The sequence below is a fragment of the Pelophylax lessonae genome (assembly GCF_965119305.1).
Source record: "Pelophylax lessonae genome assembly, chromosome: 8".
Taxonomy (NCBI): Eukaryota; Metazoa; Chordata; class Amphibia; order Anura; family Ranidae; genus Pelophylax; species Pelophylax lessonae.
In genome coordinates this window covers 290736090-290748279 of record NC_138775.1, presented here as the reverse complement: position 1 = coordinate 290748279, position 12190 = coordinate 290736090, and positions in this window count along the sequence as shown.

Sequence of the window (12190 nt, the reverse complement as noted above, 5' to 3'; positions counted from 1 at the left end):
GGACAGACCGCCCCATGTATATTTACTGCAGGACAGACCGCCCCCATGTATATTTACTGCAGGACAGACCGCCCCTGCTGTAAAAGGGAACACTGTGGACCATGATGTAAAGGGGAATGTTTCGAGCTCTGGTGTAAAGGGAAACTTTGATGTAAGAGATTCATTGGCCTCCAGCCCCCCCCCCCCCCCTCCTTACCTCAGAGTCCACAACATTTTTGCTTGCATTGTAAGGGTGAAATCTGCTGACTTTGATTTGAGGGGGGGGGGGGGGAATGCTGTGAATTCTGACATAGGGGTTTGCTTTGAAGACCAGTGTCACGTACCTGGGAGGAGTCTGAGTTGACGAGGTCGGCCTCTCTTATATCTCCTGCCCAGACCCCACTGAAGGTGAGACAGAGGGTGTCAAGGGCCAGGAGGGACACGAGTGCCTGTGGTTGTTGATGGATCAGGATACGCTGCTTGTCCGGATCCCGGAAACTGGAACATGCAATAATGTATGGAACAGGTGCGGCAGATAGCCAGGCAAGCACTCGGGTAGCTCTGAGAGACAAGGTTTGAGACAGAGTCAGAGTAGTAGGAAAGCCAGGGTCATCAACAGGCGGTGCAGCATGGTACCAAATCGTAAGCAGAGCCAAAGTCAGGGACGGAGCCGGGTCAGGTTTAGCAGAGAGGCAGAAGCAGAATCCAAGTCCAAGTCCAGAACACGCCAGGTCAGCAACAGGGAAGCATACAGGTATCATCGGGTCACAGGGAACAGCTGAAGATCAGTCAGCAACAGGATTGAACTCCCTTTAAATAGCCTGGCGCCACACCCATTAGTCAATCTTCTGGGAATAGCCTGCACATGGGCACGGCAATGCCCCAGACGTCTCACAGGGATTCCCTGACACTGCCCCCCCTTAAGGGCAGCCTCTGGATGCCCAACATAGACCGTTTTTCAGGGTGTTGTAGAAGGTAGGCTCATACCAATCGAGAAGCATGGACGTTTGAAGCAGGTTCTCAGGAATTATCCTCAGGGCCATAGCCCATCCACTTGATAAGAAGTTGTGTCCGACCACCCCTTCTTCTACAGTCCAGAATAGACTCCACCTCAAATTCTTCATTACCTTTGATCAAAAGGGGAGCAGGAACTTCAGATCCACGATCTGGGAAGGGGTTGGGGACTGCTGACTTCAGTAGAGAAACGTGGAACACGGGATGGATCTTCAGATTACCTGGTAAGATTAATTCGAATGCCACACAATTGATTTTCTTCCTGATAGAAAATGGACCTAGGTATCTTGGGCCAAGCTTTTTTGAGGGACACTTCAGTCTCAGGTTTGCTGTAGATAGCCAGACCTTAGCCCCCGGTTTTAAATTCAACTTCCCTCTTCTTCTTCTATCAAAATTTTTTTATTAACCGCCTGTGCCTTCAAGATGGTTTCCCGCAAAAGTTGACTGTTGGCATTAAGAAAATTTAGTCTTTCTTGTACAGCTGGTACAGCAGATTCCATAGGTAACTCAGGTAGGAAGGAGGGGTGATATCCTTGGTGGCAGAATGGACGAAGTTATTATAAGCAAATTCTGCTAAAGGGAGGAGTAACACCCAGTCGTCTTGAGAAAAAGAAGAGAAGCACCTTAAATATTGTTCAAGAGTTTGGTTTGTCCTCTCGGTCTGTCCGTTTGTTTGTGGGTGGTAGGCAGAAGACAAACAAAGTTCAATGTTTAATGCTTCACATAAAGCTTTCCAAAACTTGGAAGTGAACTGCACCCCACGATCAGAGACAATGCTGGCTGGAATGCCATGCAATCTGACCACTTCTTTGATAAACGTGGAGGCAGTTTCGGAGGCAGAGGGAGTTCCTTTCAGAGGTATAAAGTGTGCCATCTTGGAAAGACGATCAACTACAACAAAGATAGTGGTAAACCCTTCAGATGGGGGAAGTTCCACAATAAAGTCCATAGAGATTATACTCCATGGTTTTTCAGGTAGGGAGAGGGATTCCAACAGGCCCCAAGTTTTGGCCCGATCAGACTTGTTTCTGAGACACACAGAGCAGGATCCCACCAAAAGGAACGGAAGACCAAATCAGAGGTTTTATGGATACCAAGGTGTCCAGCCAGAAGATGATCATGACACTTCTTAAGAATGGTGACCCTCAGTTCAGGAATAAAAATTTGTTCCTTGTGGAAATAAAGTCCATCCCTCTGCTGGAGATGCAAGTTCAGAGGAGGTGGGGAGTTTGCAAGTCTGTTTGCAAGAGTAGGAAATTCTTAGCTGGTGATGAGGAAAAGGGAAGCAGCCATTTTGATTATCAAATATTTACTTATGATTATCGGGCATGGATTTGTGATTAAGCAGATATATTGGATTTATGTTTTGTGAGAGGTCGTATTTTAGAGCAGCTGTTGTGTTCAGCCCTTCATTTGCAAGATTGCTATCTCAAGTCTTTAAAGATTTGTTCAAAGAACCAAACTAGAAGTCAATTAACGAACTTGGAAGTGACACGTCTATGTGAATGGCCGTCCGCATACCAAAAGACTCCAAAATGTCACCAGATGGGACTTCAAAAGAAATTAGATATCTAGGTGCCACCCATTGTAGTGTATAAAAGTTTATTACAAACCCTAGCCAGATAGAGCAATGTTCATTAAGCCAACAGATTGTAATGTGATTGACTTGCTCTTCAAACAAGGCTTCCTATCTACATGTTTGTCTAAATAAATATAATTTTCAATTTGGCTTCAACAGTCAAAATGTTATTGAAACCCGTGAGTTTTGGGATTACCCTTACACTGGCAAAATAGTGTCAGGTTCAGGAGGTGGAGCTGGTTCAGAAAACATGTGAGAAAGGGCATCAGGTTTGCAATTCTTAGAGCCCGGACGAAAAGTTATATGGAACACAAATCGAGAGAAGAAAAGTGCCCATCTTGCCTGTCGAGGTCTTAATCGTTTTGCGGTTCTTAAATATTCTAAGTTCTTATGGTCCGTAAAAATAAGGATAGGGTGTGCAGCCCCCTCCAGTAGGTAGCGCCATTCCTCCATGACAGCCTTTATGGCTAACAGTTCACGATCTCCTACGTCATAGTTCCTCTCAGAGGAGCTTAATTTTCTGGAGAAAAAGGCAATAGGGTAGAGTAGGGACTTGGCTCCTTGTCGTTGGGATAGTATAGCCCCGACCGCATTTTCAGAGGCATCTACTTCAAGTATATAGGCTAAAGCGGGATCTGGGTGTAACTTCCGGTTCCGGCGCCTGATGCGATAGACGGGGAAACGGCGGCTCCGGACTCATCGGCATATTAGACCAGCTTGTACCACCTCCTCGGCCGGCAGGGACACTCTTCTGTGCTCCCCGCACCTCCAGCCTGCATCGGCATGGATCGCTTCGTCACACACGGCCCGGCGCCGCAGGAATCCAATATGGCGGATGTCTCCTCTCCCCATGCGGCGGGGCCGGCAGAGCCAGGGCTGATGCCTCACTTTCCCTCCGCTCTACCACAGGAGGAAGAACAATATGCCAGGATTGCTCAGGCAGTGGCAGCGATCCTGTCCCCCACCATCACATCAGCCGTTGATAGAGCTGTCACTGCAGGAATCATTCAGCTCCGCAAGGAATTGGGAGAACATTCTAAAAGAATCACTGATATAGAATCACGCTTATCAGATGTGGAAGAGGAGATACAGGCCAATATGGCTAACGATCAATGCTGCTTACAGACTCAGAACTTTATTTTGGAAAAACTTGACGATTTAGAAAATCGTTCTCGCCGAAATAACCTCCGCTTTATCGGCATTCCGGAAACTGTCACCACTGCTGCTTTGGAGGACTATTGCTCTTCCACAATTCCCCAGGCCTTGGGGATCTCTGCTAAATGTGTTGTGGAACGGGCACACCGCCTGGGTCCCCCCTCCAATGATAGGCGCTCTCCGCGCCCGGTTATTGCCCGCTTTCTTAATTACTCCGACAGGGTAGCTGTTCTGAAATCCTTCAGGAATGCAACATCTTTACAGCTGGATGGCCACAAAATCCTGCTTTTTGCGGATTACTCTCAGGAGGTCGCAAGGCGGCGAAAGGCGTTTCAACCAATCTGCTCCGCGCTTTTTCACAGGGATCTGGGTGTTTCAAAATGGGAGCGGAAGTAAACAGAGTCTTTAATAGTTCAAAGGCGGCTTGAGCCTCTGGAGTCCATTTGAATGGGGTAAACTGTTTGGTCAGCTGTGTGATGGGAGCTATGATGCCAGAAAAGTACTTTATAAACTTCCTGTAAAAATTGACGAAGCCCACAAAGCGCTGTACTGCTTTCTTGTCCTTGGGGGGCAGGCCATTCCAGTACGGCAGATACCTTTTGCGGGTCCATAGCAATGCCATCCGCAGAGATAATGAGTCCCAGAAATTGGATGATCTGTTTTTCAAACTCACATTTCTCCGCCTTTGCGTAAAGACGGTGTTGGCGAAGTCTATCCAGTACCTTCTTTATATGGTTTCTGTGTAGGTCAAGAGAACTGGAAAATACAAGGATATCATCCAAGTATACGATGATAAACAAATCAAGATAGTCCCGAAATATATCATTAACAAGATGTTGGAATGTGGCTGGGGCATTACAAAAACCGAATGGCATGACCAGATATTCGAAGTGCCCAAAGCGCGTTAGAAATGCGGTTTTCTATTCGTCTCCTTCATGAATTCTGACTAGGTTGTAGGCACCCCTCAAATCAAGTTTGGAGAACACCTGTGCCCCTCGTAACCTCTGGAAAAGTTCGGGAATTAGGGGAAGAGGATAACGATTTTTGACAGTTATCTTATTGAGATCGTGGTAATCCACACAGGGCCTAAGGGTATGGTCCTTTTTCTCAACAAAGAATATGCCCGCTCCTGCGGGTGAAGTGGAGGGTCGGATGAATCCTTTCTCCAGGCTTTCGTTAATGTAGTTACGGAGAGTCTCTAATTCGAGCTCAGAGAGAGGGTAGATCCGGCCAAAAGGTATTTCAGCCCCCGGCAACAGTTCAATGGGGCAATCGTATGTACGATGGGGAGGAAGAGAATCAGCGCTCTTTTTATTGAAAACATCCAGGTATTCATGGTAAACTGTGGGTACCAGTTTCAAAACGTTGGGGTCCGGATGGATACCAAGGATAGAGGTAGCAGTAAGAGACTCCTCAGGAAAACAGTGTGCCCGGCAGTAGGGAGAAGAGAAGGAAATCTAACCCATGAGCCAATTGATGCTAGGGTTATTGGCCTTCAGCCAGGGTATACCAAAAATGACAGGAAACATGGGCAATGTTATAACGTCCAGGCAAAGGAACTCTTGATGACCAGAGGAGGAAAAGCAGAAAATTGGAGCAGTCTCTTGTGTCACTGGACCAGACTTGATACCAAAGCCATCAGCCAGGTGAACAACAAACCCTTGTTTCTTGGTACAGAGAGGTAGATTGTGTTGGGCTGCAAATGTCACATCCACAAAGCAGCTACAGGCCCCAGAGTCTATAATAGCAGGAACAGAGATAGTCTTTTCAGGAAGTTTCAGATGGCAAAGCAAGGTGAGATGTGTTTGATTAGTCCCGGGTGGATGCATCGTAGAAATCCAGTTAGAGGGGGTTCTGCAAGGCCTCACAGGACAAGTCTGAATGTGGTGACCGGCATCGCCACAGTGGAGGCAGAGATTGGAGAGATACCGTCGAAGAGGTTCGGATGTGGACAGAGGGGATCTCCGGAAACTCTTTCGTGAAGAGTGGTGAGGTACCTCTGGAGGGTTAACGGTAATGAGAGGAGTATCAGCCCCAAACTCCAGGCGGACCAAAGGACCCTTGTTAATTCTTTCGGCTTGCCTCTCACGTAGCCTCCGGTCAATCTGGATGACAAGATTCACCAGGTCTTCTAAAGCTGTTGGTACCCCCACCCTGGCAAGTTCATCCTTTAGGGTATCAGACAAATCGAGATGGAACTGATGGTGGAGAGCCGAATGGTTCCACAGAGTATCGGCACTCCATACACGGAAATCTGTCACATAAGCCTCCACGGGCCTTAGGCCTTGCTGTAACTTGCTAAGCTTTGATTCAGCAGTCAGATGACAAAAAGGATCTGCGTATAGCTGAGACATGGCAGAAAAAAAAGAGTCCATGGTTGTCAAGGCTGGATCGTGTTGTTCCCGAAGATGGAAAGCACAGGATTGAGGCTCATCCTGAAGGAGCGAGATAATGAACCCCACCTTGGTATCTTGTGAAGAGAAGGTTCGAGGCAACAGGGAAAAGTATATAGTTCACAAGAATTATGAAAAGTCCGAAATTTTCTTCGATTTCCAGAAAAACGTTCAGGAATGGGAGCCCGAGGTTCCGGGTGGAAATCCGCCGCACAGGATGTGCTGGGCTCCGTCAGAGAAGAGTCATTTTTGGGGGCCGATAATTGATCTTCGATGCAATCCAATTTTCCTTGCAGGCTTTGTACAATGTGGGATAGTGCAGAGATCGATCGGCAAATGTTCTCCAGTGGAGAGCCCTCCCTTTCAGACTCCAAAGTTGGCTGACTGATACTGTCACGTACCTGGGAGGAGTCTGAGTTGACGAGGTCGGCCTCTCTTATATCTCCTGCCCAGACCCCACTGAAGGTGAGACAGAGGGTATCAAGGGCCAGGAGGGACATGAGTGCCTGTGGTTGTTGATGGATCAGGATACGCTGCTTGTCCGGATCCCAGAAACTGGAACATGCAATGATGTATGGAACAGGTGCAGCAGATAGCCAGGCAAGCACTCGGGTAGCTCTGAGAGACAAGGTTTGAGACAGAGTCAGAGTAGTAGGAAAGCCAGGGTCATCAACAGGCGGTGCAGCAGGGTACCAAATCGTAAGCAGAGCCAAAGTCAGGGATGGAGCCGGGTCAGGTTTAGCAGAGAGGCAGAAGCAGAATCCAAGTCCAAGTCCAGAACAAGCCAGGTCAGCAACAGGGAAGCATACAGGTATCATCGGGTCACAGGGAACAGCTGAAGATCAGTCAGCAAAGGAAACAGGATTGAACTTCCTTTAAATAGCCCGTCTGGTGCCACGCCTATTAGCCAATCTTCTGGGAATAGCCTGAACATGCTCACGGTAATGCCCCAGACGTCTCACAGGGATTCCCTGACAACCAGAGACCTCCTTATATCAGATTTCCCCTCTACACCAAAGTCTGCAGAGTAAATACACCAAAGTCAGCAGAGTAAATACACTAAGGTAAAGTGGTTCACTGATGTAAGAGGAGAGTGGGAACCCTTACATAAGGGGGACTCTTATATCACTGTCCCCCCTTAATTTAGGGTCTCTCCCTGACAGGCACATAGGGTACAAATGGTCTAGCTAGCCAGAAGGCCTGGCAGACCCCATTCTGCTAGGTCAGCCGAAACTGAAGCTGACCATCGAATGTTGGGTTGAGTGGCTATCCCAAAGAGAGACACCCCCAAGGGCAGAGGAGGAAAGAACCAGAAGGCCACACATCCTCCCCTAGACGTCAGAGCAAACCCGAGGATTCTCGCTCTTCATTCCAGTGAGAAAAAAATACACACAAAAGTGAAAGTGACAAACAGTGGAGGGAAATAAATTAAAATAAATAAGTAACCGTGCAATAGTGCACTGGTTGGACCCTAAGGTCTGGAAGACAAAAATTGCCCCAGACTTAGCCAAAAGTCCCAGTGCAGAAAAAGTTTCAGTGACCGTGACCACGTGCCTTTTCACACCCAATTGTTACTAAGAGCACCCCCAAGACGACCACTCCCAGGGGGCCACAGACTCTCTGCCTTCCCAGCCCATGACCAGACAAGGTAGATCTACTCACATCAGGAGGAACTGGGCTCTTCCAGCTTTCCCGGGTGCATTACTCCCATGCCTGGACAGCCTGCGGGCACCTCGGTTTCTGTTCCAGCCGGTACTAGCCCTCCAATCCCCATCACTCCAGCAGAGGTACATAGCCAGACACTCCATGGTCAAGCCAGAATGACAGTACAGCACCCCTACTGGACACTGATAGGAACAGATAATACACTTGATCCATTGTGTTGAAAATTGGACAAGTCATAAAAATTGTAGCGCAACACACTATGGTGCACTGCTGTGCATTGTAACACGTGCATTGCCTTGGTGCATTGGGGTGCCACTTAACCGGTTTACAACTGCCCGCCACAGATATACTGCGCCAGGCTCCCAGGCAAATCGACGTACAAGTACGGCGCTCGCTCTCAGGAGTCTAGGGGGTGAGTGCGTGCCACCGGCGCGCTCCCGCCCCCCGTTTGTCACCGGGGAAGCCGATGCAGCGGGCAGGCGGCTCCGATTGCCGCCTGACACCGGCAATCGTTCCCCGCTGAGAGAGAAGGGCGGTCGGCTGTTGTAAACACAGCCGACTGTTCTTCTCCCTGGAATGATCACAAGAGAGCCTGTGGTCCTTCTATACAGGATCACATGTCTCTATGGTAATTTCAGAAGCCACGCCCCTCCCACAGTTAGAATCACTCCCCTTGGCTCACATTTAACCCCTTGATCACTCACAGGGTTAACCCCTTCCCTGCCAATGTCATTATTACAGTAAAAGTGCATATTTTTTAGCACTGATTACTGTAGTAATGTCACCGGTCCCCCCAAAAGTGTCAGAAATGTCAGTTAGGGGTCCGATCTGTCCGCCGCAATGTCGCAGTCCCGCTAAAAATCGCAGATCGCCGCCATTACTAGTAAAAAAAAAAAAACAATAAAAATGACATAAATCTTTCCCTTAGTTAGTTCCCGTACTTTTGCGCAAACCAATCAAAATACGCTTATTGGGATTTTTTTTTACCAAAAAATATGTAGCAGAAAAGCAAAATTGGCCTAAAATGTTAAAACATTTTGATTTTTAATTTTTTTTTTGGGAGATCGGGTGATCAAATACCACCAAAAGAAAGCTCTATTTGTGGGGGAAAAAGGACGTACATTTCGTTTGGGTACAGCGTCGCACGACCGCGCAATTGTCCGTTAAAGTAACGCAGTGCCGAATCGCAAAATAGGGCCTGGTCATTAAGGGGGCAAATCCGTCCGGTCTTAAAGTGGTTCAAATGAATATCGCAGCAACGTATGTAATGTTACAGCGACGCAAAGATGTAAATGGGCCCTTAAAGCCGCCATTGCTATAAAGAGCCAGCTCTCCTCCCGAAGAGGTTAACTTCCCGCAATTAGCAATTAAACTCTTCTTGCTTCACAAGTCTTCTCTGGCGTGCCGGAATTTTTTACATAACACCTCCTCCAGGGAAATTCGGGATTAGTGCCTATAAATAAGGAATGGGAGCAAAGGAGGAGTTTTGTACATCGGAAAGGGATCCTGAGAAGAGAGTAATTACTCAGGGCAAGACAGCTGGAAGCTGGAGGGAGGAGATCCAGTCACTTCAGCCGCCGCAGGAACCGTGCTTGTACACAGCGTCCCTTTAAACATCTTTTAATCAAGCGTGTGAAGTGAGAGTATTTAAGTTAATGTAATCATTGTGCGCTTTTTATGGCGCAGCTTCAATTTCAAAGTAATAATAAAAACCGGCTTTTTTTTCATTTTCTGTTTTTTTTTTCTCTTTTTTTATATTCGCACTCGGAGCGAGCAGCGTGGTTCAAAGATAGAGATTAGCACAATTACCAGGCAGATAAATGACATTTGAATAGCACAGAATTATTTCAAATTTAATGAGGGTCCGTGATTCAGGAGGGCCTTTTATTGGAAGAAGCAGCAATCTCGCCATTACTGTGACATTTGGGGGGTGCGTATGGATGGGGATGAAATGTTATGAAGGGTCAGGGAGGAGAGATGATGATTTTTAGAGAAGACAGATTACATGGAGCTGCAATTATGGGGTATAGGCAGGGCTGGTGCTACCACTAGGAAAACTAGGCGGCCGCCTAGGGCGCACTGCCACCTAGGGCGCACTGCCACCTAGGGCGCAGCCATGGCCGGTGACACATTCCTCTCCTGTCACCTCCTCATCCCCAGTGGATGTCACCTCTAGAGGGGGGGGGGGCACTTTGTATATGAAGGGGTGTGCAGGGTTAAAGGGGGGCAGTGTGTATATGAAGGGGGTGTAGGGTTAAAGGGGGCCTGTGTGTGCAGGAAGGGCGGGCAGTGTGTACATGAAGGGGAGAGTGGAGTTAAAAGGGGGGCATTATGACAGGAAGGGGGGCAATGTGTACAGTTTTTTTTTTTTTTGGGGGGGGGGGGGGTGCAAGTAGCTGGTCTTGCCTAGGGTGAAAAATAGTCTGGCACCAGTCCTGGGTATAGGCAGTACGTCTGTACCGATCCTGGGCCGCCCTGCTGAACGGGTGGAGCCTGGGCCCGGTACAGGCATACTGCCTATACCCCCCTGGCCCCTTATGCCCGTCTCCTCCGCCTCCCCAGCTGTGCCCGCCTCTTCTGCTGACCTCACGCCTGCCTCCTCCGCCTCATCAGCTGTGCCTGCCTCCTCCACCTCCCCAGCTGTGTCCACCTCCTCCGCCTCCAGAGCTGTGCCCGCCTCCTCCGCTGACCCCATGCCCGCCTCCTCCGCCCCCCTAGCTGTGCCTGCCTCCTCCACTGACCCCATGCCCGCCTTCTCCGCCTCATCAGCTGTGCCTGCCTCCTCCTTTGACCCCATGCCCGCCTCCTCCACCTCCCCAGCTGTGCCCGCCTCCTCCTCTGACCTCATGCCCGCCTCCTCCACCTCCCCAGCTCTGCCCGCCTCCTCCGCTGACCTCATGCCCGCCTCCTCCGCCTCCCCAGCTGTGCCCGCCTCCTCTGCAGACCTCATGACCGCCTCCTCCGCCTGCCCAGCTGTGCCGCCTACTCCGCCTCCTCCACTGTGCCCAGGGCCGTCTTTAGTATTGATTGGACCCTGGACAAATATTTTCTTGGGCCCTATCAAATGCACTTATCAACTATTTGTGGGCAGTGTGGGCTCAAGGGGCAGCTGCTTTGGGCCCCATAGCAATGGCTGGGCCCGGGGCAGCTGCCCCTTTTGCTCTGTGTTAAGGACGGCCATGGCTGTGCCCTCCTCACAGGCTGAGGTGCTGCTGACCTCCTATGCAGCAGTTGTGACGGGTGTCATCCACAGCTGCTGCTTTCTCTGCAGTCAGTCAGCGCCCCAGCCCTGTGTAGGGCCCCTCGTGTTACCTCTAACAGGGGAAGTCTAACAGGGGAAGTCAGTGGGCCGTGAAAGAGTGAAAGAAAGAGCGAAAGAAGGAAGCAAAGAAAAAAATAGCGAAGGAAGGAAAGAAAGAAAGAGTGAAAGAAAGAGCGAAGGAAGGAAGGAAAGGAAGAGTGAGGGAAAGATGTAAAGAAAGAAAGAGGGAAGGAAGGCAAGAAAGAAAGAAAGAACGAAAGAAAGAGCGAAAGAAAGAGAGAAGGAAGGTAGGAAAGAAAGAAAGAGGGATGGAAGGGTAGAGAAAGAAAGAAAGAGGGGCACCCCTGAGGGTCAATGACAGCCTCCTCAGCACTCCACCTCCATCTTCCACCCTACTGCCCTGCTGGCTTGACTCATGCCTATTTATGAGGTGCCCCCAACCCCCACCAACCTTTTACTGGGGATTGGCTGAGGCCCTCATAAATATGCCAAGCAGCTCCTCCTAACCTCCACCCACTATGTCCAAAACGTTCTACAATGTCCCAGAAAACAGGGAGAGGCTGCTAAAATGAGTCATCCAGCCCTGAGTCACTGAACCCTGACCCAGATTCCCAGCTCAGGCCTGGCCCTGAGCCAAACTAAATTTACCTTCACTCCACTAACATCTAGCACACACTAGAGGGTGCTACACGTATTAAGAAGGATGGAATGCACTCATGGCTGGGGGCGGCACAGGGACGGTTTTTGGAGAAGAATGATACTTTTGTGGATTCCATTCTGCTGTTCGCTTAGGAAGAAGTACTCAGCCGGCTGTCTGAAGTGCGTTCGATTGGAAATGATTTGAGAAGCTATATTCCTATTGATTGTGTCTTCACCGGTACAACTTCAGAGAGCGCTTTCTCTCACTTATTTTCCTCCTCGGTCTTAGAATTTCAGCTTTGCCGCTAGCGATATATTTATTGCAGAAGTGGGATCCATCTGCTGTGTACAAGTCCGGATCTGGGGAGAGGCTCACAGGTGAATGTCTGATGCCAGCCGTAATATCCCATTGTACAATCTGATTTTGTTTTATTATGATTGGCTAATTATTTTTTTCAGTCTTCGGATAATTTAAATATAATGGTTAATTGGCATTACATTATG